This window comes from Anser brachyrhynchus (genome assembly GCF_964034855.1).
Source record: "Anser brachyrhynchus genome assembly, chromosome: 2".
Classification (NCBI taxonomy): Eukaryota; Metazoa; Chordata; class Aves; order Anseriformes; family Anatidae; genus Anser; species Anser brachyrhynchus.
In genome coordinates, this window is record NC_137695.1 from 87,496,826 (window position 1) to 87,512,408 (window position 15,583).

A 15,583-nucleotide genomic window follows, 5' to 3' on the forward strand; every position below is an offset into this window, starting at 1 on the left:
GCTGCATCAAGGGAAGCATGCCCAGCAGGTCGAGGGAGGTCATTCTCCCCCTCTGCTCTGCTCTTGTGAGACCCCACCTGGAGTACTGTGTTCAGCTCTGGGGCCCCCAGCACAAGAAGGATATGGGACCTGGTCTAGAGGGTGGCATCCCTGCCCATGGCAGGGGGTTGTAATTGTATGATCTTTAAGGTCACTTCCAACCCAAACCATTCTATGATTTATGATTCTGTGATTCTAATCAACCACTTTGAATAAAATATTCAGTATTCTCATTACAAGTCTTGGCCTGTCCTGATTTCAGCTATATGACCTAAGTCTGAATTTTGGTTGGTCATCATTACTGAGAAGGCACAAAAATCTCAGTTCTTGTTGTGGACTGCAAACTTTCTGCAAAAGATTCAAGTTACACTACAGCTGAATATACAGACTGTAATAATGAAAATCACAGAAGATTAGTTGCATAAGGAAAAAAGCAGGTCAAAAACAATCACATCAAGACATGAAAATCCCACAATATTTGCATTGTTATTTTTATAAATGGAAAATTAGAGGGAGAGACTTAGTTTGTCTGTCTTAGTTTTTCTATTTAACATTTTAATAGTATGCAGGGATTCATTATTTTGGGAATAATTTATCTACTCCAGTGTTGGAAGGTAGTTATGCCTGTCATTCCCTTATTTCCACTAGACAATCATATTTTTACATAATCACACAAAATAGTGCCTCTGGAAAACACTTCTGTATTTGTGGGAGCAAATTAGAAGCAGCTGAAACCCCCATTGTGTAGCAGTGACATGTCTGCCAGTTCTGCCTCGAGTGTTATAAGAAGTGGTGTGCAAGCAAACTTACAGAGGAGAGGCAATTAAGATCAAAAGAGAGAAGAGTTGAAAATTATCAGACAAAAGATTGCAAGGTCAGGATGCCAAAGCACGTCAAGGAATGGTAATAGAGATAGGGGAAGCCTATCTGACTATTGGGAAATTTTATGACATTTGGAAACACGTATAACAACATGTTGAAACACTACATTGTTCTTGGGATGTTTTTATATCTTCAGAGGAATATTTGATAAATTAAATCATCAGCAAATGACCTGTAGAAATGCAAGCTTCAGGGAAGCAAACTGTCTGTATCTACATTGTTTCTACAGTTTTAACAGTGGCACAAACACAACATTATGTAATTAGTTGTTAGGGGAGAATTTGGTAAAATATAAAGTCTTTATACATGAACATGCAAAGTCGAGATGTGTAAGGATGTGTAAGGAAATTTAAGCTAGATATTCTCTTCCTTTTTGCTTTGGCAGAAACTAAGTGGATTTTTGTTTGTTTGTAGTTTATTTTGCCTATTTGTTTGCTATTATTGTTGTTTTCTACTCTAGTAAAAGCCAAAGCCAAACAGCCCCCAAATTCCATGTGCAAAAGTCTTAGTGGTTCTTTGTTAATTTTGGCTCCACATCAATCTGTAAATGAGACTTTTCTGTTTTTTCCTCAACAAAAAACACAGACAAAGCCTCTTCCATACTATAGAATAACTAGACACCAAGAAATTAGGTTACTTCCGTGTGCTGAGTGAGAAGCAGGTTAAGATTTTCTTCGAAGACTGAAACTCCAATCAATGTATATTTAATTCTTTACCTGAAGAGGAGCTACTCCAACAGAGAACACTAAAGAAAACTAATTCTACAGCACATTGACTACAGCTCCTAACTGGGATTCTGGAGAACTGAGCTGGACTCCCTGCTAGGATATAGGTAGAGCAAGCACTGTCCTTTTATTTGACCAGAAATTTTATTTTCCATCTGAGAAAACTGCATGATGAAAGTTTAATGAAAAGTTTCAGTATGAGGCAGTAGCTTCCAAAACAAGAAAACAAGCAAATACACCCGCAAAATCTTCTTTCGGGTAAGTCCTACTAGCCGGAATCTGAATAAATATTCAGAAAATGTGGGTTTTTTGTTTGTTTGTTTGTTTCCTTTTTTGACTTTATATTTTTAAAGATATACATGTGTGTTTGTAGAAGCAATCATTTATTTAAAATTCTTGGATCCAGTTGACACTTATATTCCACAAGTTACATTTGTCATATATGTGAATATCAAAAAAATAGATTAAAGAGTCATGTGCTATGCTTCATTTCAGGATGCAAGATCGGATAATACCTGTCCAAAAAGTCAAAGGAATAATGTGATCTTTGATTTCAAGGTTGTTAACAAAATGTCTGCTCCATATATGAGATGGAAAATACTTTCACCTTCAAAGAATGCCTTTAAATCCCTGCATCTACCTTAGCTGTGGTCCTGTTACATTTCAGAAACTGAAAAGCTATGCCTGATGTATACGCGTACTTCAGGAATTAAAGATTTCTGAAGTAGATCCATGATACAACAAAAAGTCAAACCAGCTTTGTATTAGGTAACATTTTTTAGATAATTATTGGAAAAAACAAATCAACAAAATATCATTATGAGACACCATGCATATGACCACGAAGTTCAATCAAAGGACATTTAAAAAAAAAAACAAAACAAAGAAACACCCACTTTGACCCCTTGCATTACTAATAAATCCTCTAGTTGGAAATTTTAGCCACTTTTTCATTGAATGCTGATTTATTGAAAACCAAACATGCCACAAAAATGTATCCATTTGATGGAGAAAGGTTCCTAAGATCTAGAGTGCAGTCTCTGGTCCAAATCTAAGGAGAAAAATGTTTGAGTGGCATTTGCACTTACTTGGCATATGGAATAACTAACTTTGAGTCTGTGGTATCTGCTCCAGATAGAGGGAGGATTTAAAACTGATCCTTTTTCATATTAAATGAGTATCATAGTTGAAACTGTTGCATTTTATTTTTAATAATTTAGATTATTTAAGAATTTAGGTGTTAATCTTTGGAAAATGTTAATTTTTGGAAAAGGCTAGTTGTGATGTGAGAAGGTAAATACATATATTTTAATGTTGGTTGGATCACAATGCAAAATGAATAAGAAAGAAAGAAATCTCAGAGATATTCAAAAAACCTCCCTCTCCTAAACAGTGTTGAGTTCTATTCTGTGGCATTCTTCTTGCATTTAACTTTCAGTTTCTATTAGGTTCATATTTTAGTAGAGTTGTTGGATTAAGTTATTGATTTAATTTTTCTATGTATTATTTAAAGCTGCAGAATTCTACCCTATGACCAATGGGTCAGTGATACTGTTAAATAAAAGAGGTTATTATTATATTAAATAATATAAAGTTTCTTATTAAGAATACCAGTATTTAAAGGCTTAAGAAATGCATGAGATGGACATTTATTCATAGTATTACAGCTTCTTTTGGAAATACAAAAATAAAAGCAACATAATATAATCATGAACAATTAATACAAGGGATATTTAACTAAACACAAAACAACTGGCAAGCACATCAGGTAAAATATTTAAGTGTAAGCTATATGGAAGTCTATGATCACACATTGAATAGGTGTTGGATAAGAAAAAAGAGGAATCCAACTTAATGTATGAATTATAATTAGAAAAAAAAAGTGAAAAAAATGCAGCAGAGACAAGCTATTGGTGATTACAGAATCACAGAATCACAGAATCACAGAATCATCTAGGTTGGAAGAGACCTCCAAGATCATCTAGTCCAACCTCTGTCCTAACAATAACAAGTCCTCCACTAAACCATATCACTAAGGGCTACATCTAAACGTCTCTTAAAGACCTCCAGGGATGGCGACTCAACCACCTCCCTGGGCAGCCCATTCCAATGCCTAACAACCCTTTCAGTAAAGAAGTTCTTCCTAACATCCAACCTAAACCTCCCCTGACGCAACTTTCGCCCATTCCCCCTCGTCCTGTCACCAGGCACGTGGGAGAATAGACCAACCCCCACCTCTCTACAGCCTCCTTTAAGGTACCTATAGAGAGTGATGAGGTCTCCCCTGAGCCTCCTCTTCTCCAGGCTGAACAACCCCAGCTCCCTCAGCCGCTCCTCGTAAGACTTGTTCTCCAGACCCCTCACCAGCTTCGTTGCCCTTCTCTGGACTCTCTCGAGCACCTCCATGTCCTTCTTGTAGCAAGGGGCCCAAAACTGAACACAGTACTCGAGGTGCGGCCTCACCAGAGCCGAGTACAGGGGGACAATCACCTCCCTAGACCTGCTGGCCACACTGCTTCTTATACAGGCCAGGATGCTGTTGGCCTTCTTGGCCACCTGAGCACACTGCTGGCTCATATTCAGCTGCCTATCAACCAGTATTCCCAGGTCCTTCTCGGCCAGGCAGCTTTCCAACCACTCATCTCCCAGCCTGTAGCGCTGCTTGGGGTTGCTACGCCCCAGATGCAGGACTCGGCACTTGGCCTTGTTGAACTTCATACAGTTGACCTCAGCCCATCGGTCCAGCCTATCCAGATCCTCCTGCAGAGCCTTCCTTCCCTTGAGCAGATCGACACATGCACCTAACTTGGTGTCATCTGCAAACTTACTGAGGGTGCACTCGATCCCCTCATCCAGGTCATCGATAAAGATATTAAAGAGGACTGGCCCCAGCACTGAGCCCTGGGGGAAGCCACTAGTGACCGGCCTCCAACTGGATTTGGCTCCATTCACCACAACTCTCAGGGCCCGGCCATCCAGCCAGTTTTTAACCCAACAAAGCGTATGCCAGTCCAAGCCACGAGCAGCCAGTTTCTTGAGGAGAATGTTGTGGGAAACGGTGTCAAAAGCCTTACTGAAGTCAAGGTAGATCACATCCACAGCCTTCCCCTCATCCACTAAGCGCGTCACTTGGTCATAGAAGGAGATCTGGTTCGTCAAGCAGGACCTGCCTTTCATAAACCCATGCTGACTGGGCCTGATCACCTGGTTGCCCTGCAAGTGCCGCGTGACGACATTCAAGATAATCTGCTCCATGAGCTTCCCTGGCACTGATGTCAAGCTAACAGGCCTATAGTTCCCCAGGTCTACTCTCCGGCCCTTCTTGTAGATGGGCGTCACGTTTGGTAGCCGCCAGTCGACTGGGACCTCCCCTGATAGCCAGGACTGCCGATAAATGATGGAAAGCGGCTTGGCCAGCTCCTCCGCCAGTTCGCTCAGTACCCTCGGGTGGATCCCATCCGACCCCATCGACTTGCGTACATCCAAGTGCTGTAGCAGGTCGCCAACCATTTCCTCATGGATAGCGAGGGCCACATCCTGCTCCCCATCCCCTTCCACCATCTCAGGGTACCAGGTATCCAGAGAACAACCGGTCTTGCCGCTAAAGACTGAAGCAAAGAAGGCATCGAGCACCTCAGCCTTTTCCTCATCTCTTGTAACTAAGTTTCCCCCTGCATCCAGTAAAGGATGGAGATTCTCCTTAGTCCTCCTTTTTGTGTTGATGTATTTGTAAAAATGTTTTTTGTTATCTTTAACGGCAGTAGCCAGATTGAGCTCCAGATGAGCTTTGGTCTTTCTAATTTTGTTCCTGCACAGCCTCGCAACATCCTTATAGTCCTCTTGAGTAGCCTGCCCTCTTTTCCAAAGATTATAAACCCTCCTTTTTCTCCTAAGCTCGAGCCACAACTCTCTGCTCAGCCAGGCCGGTCTAGTTCCGCGTTGGCTCGTCTTTGGGCACGTGAGGACAGACCGCTCCTGAGCCATTAAGATTTCCTTCTTGAAGAGTACCCAGCCTTCCTGGACTCCTTTGCCCTTCAGAACCTCCTCCCAAGGGACTCTGCCAACCAGTGTCCTGAACAGCTCAAAGTCAGCCCTCCGGAAGTCCAAGACAGCAATACACTGTACAACAGCACTGTAACATGGAAATCAGGCATGAGTCATCATATTTAAAATCCAGGCGCTCTCTCTCTCTCTCTCTCTCTCTCTCTATATATATATATATATAACCCTCATATCATTATCCTAGTTTCTTCCCCTCTGTTATAGTGGGACCTGGATTTTAATTTGCCGTTGTGAAGGCTGGTCATGAAACTTTAATTTGGCTCCAGTCTTAAACCTTTCTCAAAGTCACTGATTTTACAAGAGATTTATATTTACAAAACATTTCGGCCTCCTAGTATTTTCTTAGACAGTCTAAAAAATGTCCTGCCTTTAAAATTTTACTTGAACATCAACTTCTGAAACTTAATACTGGGCTAGATAGGATCATTTTCAAGACCCCAGTTTTCTTCTCATACCTTTGACTGGTGTGTATTGCCTACTACTGAATGCTCCTCTTAATCCCTGAACATATGCAATGCCTCACAAACAAGCTTTGTGAAAACTAATTAAAAATCGAGAGTTCAAGTGGGAATTTTCCACCAAGGCTCTCATGTTTCCAGTCATGGCTGTGAATGCCTGCAATGATCAGATATGCTAAACATTGTTTATCTGATGGTGAGATTGAAGGATCCATGTTAGGATGCTATTTCTTTTCTGTAAATCAAGAAAGATGTACATTTAGCTTACCTGAATTTATGAAGATGAGCTTCTAATTAATCCATTTAATAAAATAAAACAAGAAATAGAACAGGAATTTCACTAGGTGCAATCCTCTGACCAATATTTTATGTATTCTCTTCTAATGTAGACAAAAGCTTATAGACAAGCCAATTCACTCCTGGGAGGTGCTGTTGTCAAGAGCCAACAGTGTAGTACCCCTTAAATAGTGTGGCTAGTTGCAGATAAGAGATGCAGAGCAATACCACAACATCATATGCTGTGAGTTCTTTATCTCATGCCTTTATATTGAAGGCCATTACTCATGTCAGCTATTCAAGACATCACAGCACAACTCTTTGCTTTTACCACGCCTGAGTAAAACACGACAATTTCAAGTGCAATGAAAGTGAGGAACTTGAACAAATCTGACTGATAATTCACAAGATTTCAGGATGCATTTCTGTTTGTGCCGCTTTCACTAATGCATTCACAGAGCAGCACATTAATTGCATTAGACTATGAATCAGTCCAGAGCTAGTGCTTTAGAAGTTCATTTTCACAGACAAGCATTGGAAAGGGTCTAAAGACCTTCTTTAGCTTCATCTAGAAGGATTATCAGAGGTCACAGATCAGTATTATGGGACTATCATGGAAGAAGTCACTTCAACTAGCTTGGAAAAGAGTATCACAAGTTGACAAATATAATCTGCAGCTGGACTCAGGCCAAGATTCTCTGCAAGATTTATTTTTATCTCCAAAAATAAAATCAGTTAGGTCCTAGGACTAACTTGAACTGTTGCACATTGCCAAGAAATAGCATTTTCAAGGGATGGTTGGAGGGGGACTTACGGGAGGCCACTCATACTGATTCCTCCTGTAGGCATGTTAAAGGACTAGTTACAGTCCTGATCTAGTTTGATAGCTGGGGTATGCCTGTCTCCATTTTCATCAACCTCTTCCCTCTGAACTTGCATTTTCACATAGGTGGTTGTGCTTTCATGCCAAAGTTTTTCTGCAGAGACAGTGTTACAAAATTTCCACCTTATACATCGAATTTTGGATTACTTCATAAATGTTACTCATAAAGCTTCTGGTCTTTTGCCCCAGAACAGATTAGATAAAGCTCAGATGTTTGCCCCGCTGAGGTAAAAATCTCACATAAGTGCCTGTCTTCACACCCTAGCACATTCTCCTCAAACTGGGACCCAGCTGTGGCTGTGCAGGGGAAAGAGGGAAATCAGCACATTTGCTGTCTTAATGAGCAAATATGGAAAAACATCAGTCTGCACCCCTGCTCCATTCCCTGAAAAGTGCTATTGAACGGAGGAGTCAGATCTGTGTTTCAGATTGACCAAATCCCCCTTCCCAGCTTCACCTGTGACAACCTGCTAAAACTGCACTGCCACCTCCAGCTTCTCAAAGGAGATGCTGTATCAGCCGTATGTTGGCAGTCTGCTACTTCAAACTACTTTTCTCATCCAATTGCCAACCCCGTTTGTGAAGATGAAAACTAACATATAAGAATTTTACTCAGCCATGAATACTGCTTTCTCTTCCATCTTTTTCCCCCTTGGCTGGAGGGGAATCTAACTGTGACAAAGCCCCTGGTGCTGTCACACTGCTTGTGTGCTTCCTCTCATTCTGTCCATCAAAGTTGTCCTCACAAGTAGGAAGTTAGCAGCCCAATACATTTTAAAATTTAGTTTTTGGGTAGTGTTTCTACTTCATGGCTGCATACTAGCATTTATTCCAAGGAAAGCAGGTTAATAATTTTGATTTCACAGAAAGGGTAGCTTATTGGAAATATGCTTCATAACAAGACTTTGATTTATGCCACCAGCAATGCAATCTCTTCTAGCACTGAGTTATTAGCAAATATTTAGTGGTTAAAAATGTCCTGCAACCAGACAGCTAAATCCATTCATTAGATGTCTTTATGCATCTGTGAGACAGCACTGTCAAGTGAATAATAGTTTAGTTCCTAGAATGTTTTAGGCAATACTGTTTTCTTAATGAATATGCATCTCCACTTACTTTTGAATGGTAGATTTTATTAACTTCTTACATGTCCTTTTCTCCCTTGCTGGTTTCTCTGTTTGAAAGAAGGACACAATTTTTCTGTTTGCTAGAAGTTTTCAAGGATTAACATTGTTTTATTTGCAATGCCTTATTATAAGTGCTGGACTTAATGCTGTCTTTGTTCATTAACTTCATGACTCGGCTCCTGTCCTCAAAATACTTTTCTCGCCAAGAAAATCTCTCTCACTTAATAAGAAGGCACAAGCAACAAAACTACTAAATGAATTCAAGGAAATTTCCTGAGTAGGCCTGCTCACATTCTGAAATGAAGACAGGGCTAGAAGGAAAATATAAGTCTTATTCCCAGCTTAAATGGAAAAGAGGGAAGGAAACATGGGGGAATTTGTAAAAATCTGTCAGCCATGGAGTGAGCTGAGTTCTCAGGGGCAGAGGTATGTAGACATGGAACGAGAAGATAGCTTTTATAGACATGAAGTAGTTATGTAATATGACGAAATGCAGAGAGGCAGAGCTCTAGGGCACAATCATTCTCTGCTAGCACAATGCTCGGTCATGCAAAAAACATTTCCAAACAAGAAATTAACCCAACAGGAATACAAATTGCAGCTGTAATGAAAAAACCCCATACTCAGCATTAAGGTTATTCTGACTGATAATTCTGTGTGTGAGGAGTGTTTTTCTTCAGCTCCACATTCCTCACCCATTCAGCAAAGTAAGAACAGCCTTAAAGCAGATGCAAGAAAATGCCGGGGAGATTTCGTCCTCTGAAATGTTATATGCCCCTTTATATTTTGGGCTTTATTTCCTAATAGAGTAAGGTTCATTGTGGTACTGCTGCCTGGATGTCCATTCATCCATCCACCTGTTTCATTAATTTTTCCTCTGTTTCTGTAATCTTTAGGACCTATTTCTTAGTTTCTGTCAAATTTGAAGGAAGGATCTTACAACTCTGTGTAAATTCATGGGCAAGCAGAAGAGACCTACTCTTCTGCTGGAGAGAAGATGGGCAGAAATCAGTGATCACACTGGCGTTTGACATAAGACAGCTGGGAAATCACGATGACCATATTTCTAAGACAATATTATTTTTTTTCCCCTTGGAATTGGAAGATGCCTCGTAAGTGTAACATGGACTTGTCCACTCCTTGATAGGAGACCGAAAGCCAACAGTTGCAAATTCATAAGAAATAGGTTTGACTAGTTGTTGTTTGGACAGGACATTTAGTGATTTTTGTATACCAAATAAAATATGTTATCCATAACCTCCATGCACACTAGGGTGATAGACTATATTACTGAATGGCCAGGATGCTGGGTGCAGTTGTAAGCAGGGAAAGATTAAGATTAATTGTAATTTTATTGCAATGTCTAGTGCTATATGCCCCTTTTTGAAGAATCTGCTTTAATCAATGCTTTCAAGACCAAAAGGAATTCTGCTGAAGTTGTATGAACCAACAGGCAGAAACACATGAGACAGAGTGGAGACAGCAATGTTAAATTGTAGTTTCTCAACAGTATTTCCAATCACAGATAAGTACTAGTCTCTCAGCAGCACCTTCTAGGAATTGAAGAAAGTCCTTTCAGAAACTATATCTCTTTTTCTAATTCTACCTACAGTCTTTCTTGTTTTCATATGTCTAATACAGTGTCTATTCTTACCTGTAGGTGACTGCCTTGAATTTACTCACCTTTCTAACATAGCTTTATTTATCATGCTTTTTGATTCCATGTGTACTTCAAGGGATGGTTCATATGTTTCATTTATTTTTTATGTGTTTTCTCACTTCCAGTCTCATCTGTCCAATGATCATCTCACAATAGCTGTTTTATTAATACTTAATTGATTAAATAATATAGAGACATTTTAATCATTTGTAGAAAATTCAGAGTTATAAAGCATGAAAGATACTTATTTGCTAAGTACTTACAAAAAATTTAACACAAGAAAATGCTGAATATCTAATGAGAATGTGAGGATAAGCTAAATATTTGATATGTATAAAAGGTATCTTCTCTTTGACAGATAGGGGCTAATTTCCATTTCTTATTTCTGCATCAACATGTTCTGTCTTTATCAAATCACAGCACTGTTATAAAGGTGAAAATCCTGATCAATCAGCCCTGAAGTGTTTTCTAAATGTGACTCTAATTAAAAAGTTTAAGATTTACAGAAAGCCACATATAGCTGTCATGGAAGTCACTAGAAAAAAAGTACTAGATATTAAATCAAGAGGGCCTTTGCATCCATTGTATCCATATCAGTAAAAAACTGAGAATATGTTAAAAATATATTTAACCCTGTAGGCAGCTACGTACCAAACTTCTGTTTGCTCACTCCCCACAGTTGGATGGGGAAGACTATTGGAAAAAAAAAAAAAAAAAAGGTAAAACTTGGGTGTTGAGATAAAGCGACAGTTTAATATGACAGAAAGGAATGCGAAAATAATGATAATAATTATAAAATAATATGCAAAACAAGCGATACATGATATAATTGCTCACCACTTGCTGACTGATGCCCAGTCAGACCCTGAGCAGCAGCCGCCCCCTGCCACCTCCCCGGGGCCAACACCCCCGAGTTTTATTGTTCCACATGACATTGTAAGGTATGGGGCATCCCTCTGGGCAGCCTGGGTCACCTGTCCTGGCTGTGTCCCCTCCCAGCTCCTGGTGCACCCCCAGCCTCATCTCTGGCAGAGCAGCACGAGGAGCTGAAAAGGCCTTGGCTCTGGGTAAACACCGTTCTGCAACAACTAAAACATCACTGTGTTAACAACATTATTCTCATCCTACATCCAAAACACAGCACCATACCAGCTACTAGGAATAAAACTAACTCTATCTCAGAACAAAATAAAATAAACAAACAAAGAGGAAACAAATATATCTGGAATATAGAAGCATGAAGCAAGCCTGCCTCACTTCCAAAAATAAATGACAGTTAGAAAACTAACCTGTAATAAAATCCACAGATCTGTCTAAACACCTGATAAAATGCTTTTATATACTGAGACTTGAAACGTTTTGTTTTCATTATTACTTTATCACTTTACTTGCATTATAACTCAGTTCCCAAACTGAATTTGACTTCTGTACCCCAATAACATGCATAATGAGGAAATTGCCCAATTTAATGAATAAAATCCTTTGTTGAGTGTCTATCTTATTATACCTTTCCTTCGAATTACTCACTTTTGAAATGCTCTAGTGGCTTTTAGTAACATGTTCTGGTTCATAAGGGTACTTAATCACTGAAATAACATGTGTGATGATGCAGTGGTTGATGAAAGATACAGTCTTAAAAGAGTTCTTCTGAAAATGAATGCGGAAGGTTGGATGATTTATGGTAGCTAGCAGAAGGTTCACTGTCTTAAGTTGCAAGAGAAGGCAAGAAATGTAGAAGGTTAGTGAAAGGTGAAACTGCCTTATGTTTCTATCCAATTTATTGAAAATAAGAGATGGTTTAAAGCCAACAGGTCTTATATTTCCAGTAAGTTCATACAACTGAACTGCTTTGGGGGGCTGCATCTTGTAAAGTATTTTTTTTTTAAGCTCAAGTTGTTCATGTATCTAGTAATATAGACTATATAGTGCTTAAACTATTGAGATGCTCCTTAATACAGTCTTTACTTTGCTAATGACATCAAACCTAGCTTTTTCTTAAGGGAATTTTTCAGTGTTACTTTGCCATTACTGGAATTCATGCTATCCTGGGGACATTTTAAAAGTTATTTTCAGTTTGGACTGAATTTCATTAAACACAAATAATACTTCACTAAAAACAGATTTTACATTCCTGGATAACCATTATACCTCCAAGAGACCCAGACCAAACTGATTGAAAATGAATGTTGGAACATTCCCCCTTCATGTGAAAAGCAGCCAAATAGTTTAATTTGTTTATTTGTTTATTTATTTATTTATTTTTAGCACAACCAGCCAATATTAAGCTACAAGTGATGAAATAAACTTCTGGGCTATTGTGACCAAATAAATAAACTTCCAAAAGCACTGCATTTCCTTTCAAATATTGTGCATTTTATCTTTTCCGCAATCCAAAGTCTTGTCATTCATGACTTTAACTTAACATTAATTTTGGCACTGACTCATACAGAGACAAATTTCATATGGAATGAAAGAAGGGATTTCTCAATGATTGCGCATGCAGAAATCAGATCTCAGGATCTGTATACGAGGTGCTAAAAAAATAAAAAGAATTAAATTCAAGAGAATAGATAATAACCCAAGTAAATGTAGCAAATAATGGTTCTGAGAAGGCCACTAACTGTTAACATAGTAATATTAAAATTTCCTGGCACTAAACATGATATATTATCATTAATTTTAGATGCTGGTACAAGTCCATTATGATAGCATTGGGGCATAATCTGCATTCTTGGACAAGGGTTTGCAATTAACTTTAACTGAGGGCACAGAGCAATTTGATGGAGATCTGGTAATTTTACTAAAGTCTGATCGTTAGGAAGCAAGATGCCACCTCCAGTGCTGCCAAGTTTAGTTCTGTATGCTCTCTTTTCATCCATGAAACAAAAAGTGACCAGCAACTGCAGTCCAACAGATCACAGGAAGAATCAGAAATTCAGAATGTTCTTCAGCAATGTCAGAGTAATTTATTGCTGGGACCTTATCAGACTGAATACAGTTTTCCTACAGATAGCCCAGCCTTAAGCTAAACCCAGCTTTAAATCAACAGAAAATGGGAAAATGTTGCCTGTACAAACCCGAATGTCTTTTAGGATTTTCTCAGAGCAGTGCACACCACACTTCCACTGACGTTAGTGGGATCAGCTTTTTATGATGCGTCCTCACATGACAGGTTTCATTTCAGCACACAATTTATGTACCAGTCGGGCTTCATAGTTTTTCTTCTCAAGGCGAGAGGAACACAGGACATCACAACATAAATATACACACACAAGGCAACAGAGGATATTAATTATTATTTGAGATTATCTAATTCACTGAGGAAGCTTACATAGCTCTAGAAAAAGTTGAGCCAGAAAGAGAGAGAGAGAGAAGGACTGATGCTGTGAGATGAAGAGCATGTCCAGCCTCCCTGATGTGCAGCTGCAGTTAGGAATAGGCTGGCTCTTCAGGAGCAAAGCCAGTCAAGATTGATGCATAGATGCATTATAGAATGAAATTTGTGCAACTAAATTTGTGGAGCAGGGCTGTTTAGACAACCTGTCTTTAGAAGAAGTTTTATATATCTGGGAGCACGACACAGACAGTACCAAAATAAATGGGATTTCTAATTTCCAGTGAACTTATTTAAAGTTTAATAAACCCTCAAAGTACAAAGTTTGGTGCATTCAGGCTACTGAATGCTTTAAGCTTTAGCTTGGCAGCTTCTCAGTGTTTGCTGATGGCTGCAGCTATCTGGTGATCTACCAAGCATAAATACCGTGCAAAACATTCTTGAAAGTTCACTGAACAGTTGCTTCTGCTTCATTTTTATACAGTTAGTTTATTGATATCCACAAGCTGTTGGTGTTGTTTTTTTTTTTCTTCCCCAAATGCAGAGATTAATGTAAGCTTTAATAAGAAGAAAATACGTTCCACCTAAATTTCTTTATCATTTGTGTCTCTACAGTGGAAACAGTCTTATTAACCTGATTAATGCTTAATACCATGCTACTTCATCAATCTTTGTTATCCTTGCACCTCATATGAGTAGAGTTTCAATCACTATATATCACCTCATAGTAATATTGTAGCTAATTCAATCTAGACAGAAGTGTGTGAACTTCACTTATTATATTTTTCCATGCAGAGATTTCACATGTAGATTTCATCCAGCTAGGCAGCCATTACCTTTTGAATATTTATCTGAGCTGCTTAACCCTTCTGTGCTGATGAGTTGATGGGAAATCTTAGAAGAAAATATTTACTGATGAATCTTTCAGCGTTCATTGCCGGTAAAATCCCACTCTCATTGGAATAAGTGTGAGCTTTGTTACTGAATTCAGGATTTTACCTTGACCTGCTGGACACTTCAGGTGTGGCCAGCAGGTCAAGGGAGGTGATTGTCCCCCTCTACTGTGCCCTTGTGAGGCCCCACTTGGAGTGCTGCATCCAGGTCTGGGGCCCCCAGCACAAGAAGGATGTGGGGCTGTAAGAGCAGGTCCAGAGGCGGGCCATGAGGATGATCAGAGGGCTGGAGCACCTCTCCTATGAAGACAGGCTGAGAGAGCTGGGGATGTTCAGCCTGGAGAAGAGGAGGCTCCTGGAAGACTGTATTGCAGCCTTTCAGTACTTAAAGGATGCTTATAACAAAGGTGGAGAGTGACTTTTAACTTGGCAGATAATGATAAGAAAAGGGAAAACAGTTTTAAAATAGAAGAGGGGAGATTTAGATTATATTTTAGGAGGAAATTCTTTACTGTGAGGGTGGTTAGGCACTGGAACAGGTTGTGGATGCTCAAGTGTTCCAAGATGCCTGGAAGTGTTCAAGGCCAGGTCGGATGGGGCTTTGAGCAACCTGGTCTACTGGGAGGTGTCCCTGCCCATGGTAGGGGGTTGGAACTGGGTGATCTTTAAGGTCCCTTCCAACCCAAGCCATTCTATGATTCTATGATATGATTTTACTTCACCAAAAGAACTCATCTTGAAGCATCTACAATAGCCTTTTATTCTGGACATGAAGTACACTGTGTTTTGGGAAATAATAATAATAATAATTAAAAACAAAATGAAACAAAACAAGAAAACACACAAACAGTCAAAAAAAACCTTCTCTGGCCCAAAATAAAACAAAACAAAATGAACAAACAAACAAATAAAAACAACATTTGGGGCCTCTACTAAGATGTGTCTGCAAATGAGCAGCCCTTTTGTTAGCTGAAACACTTCTGTTCTTACTAATGATAGTGAGAGCTCAAATCATGTCAGAAGCATGTAGCAAGTCAAACTTCTGGAAATATGAAAGGACTAGGAAAATGATGCATCTGAACTGAAATATTAGGGACTGGAGGAAATACAGAAAAAGTAGGTAATGGAGAAGATTGACATTTTCACTGTTTCCAGGAACTTTGTGTTGAGAATCAAAATGTTGTTCCTCCAACAATATCTTCTGATTTACTGGGGTATGGCAACAAGCTCCCAGCATCAGCCAC

General features: G+C 39.3%; 1 long non-coding RNA gene across 3 annotated transcripts in view; it reads left to right on the forward strand.

Annotated features, from left to right (window-relative positions):
* Positions 1-15,583, forward strand: part of LOC308190467 — a 73,578-nt gene that overhangs the window by 35,006 nt on the left and 22,989 nt on the right. The window lies entirely within an intron of this gene.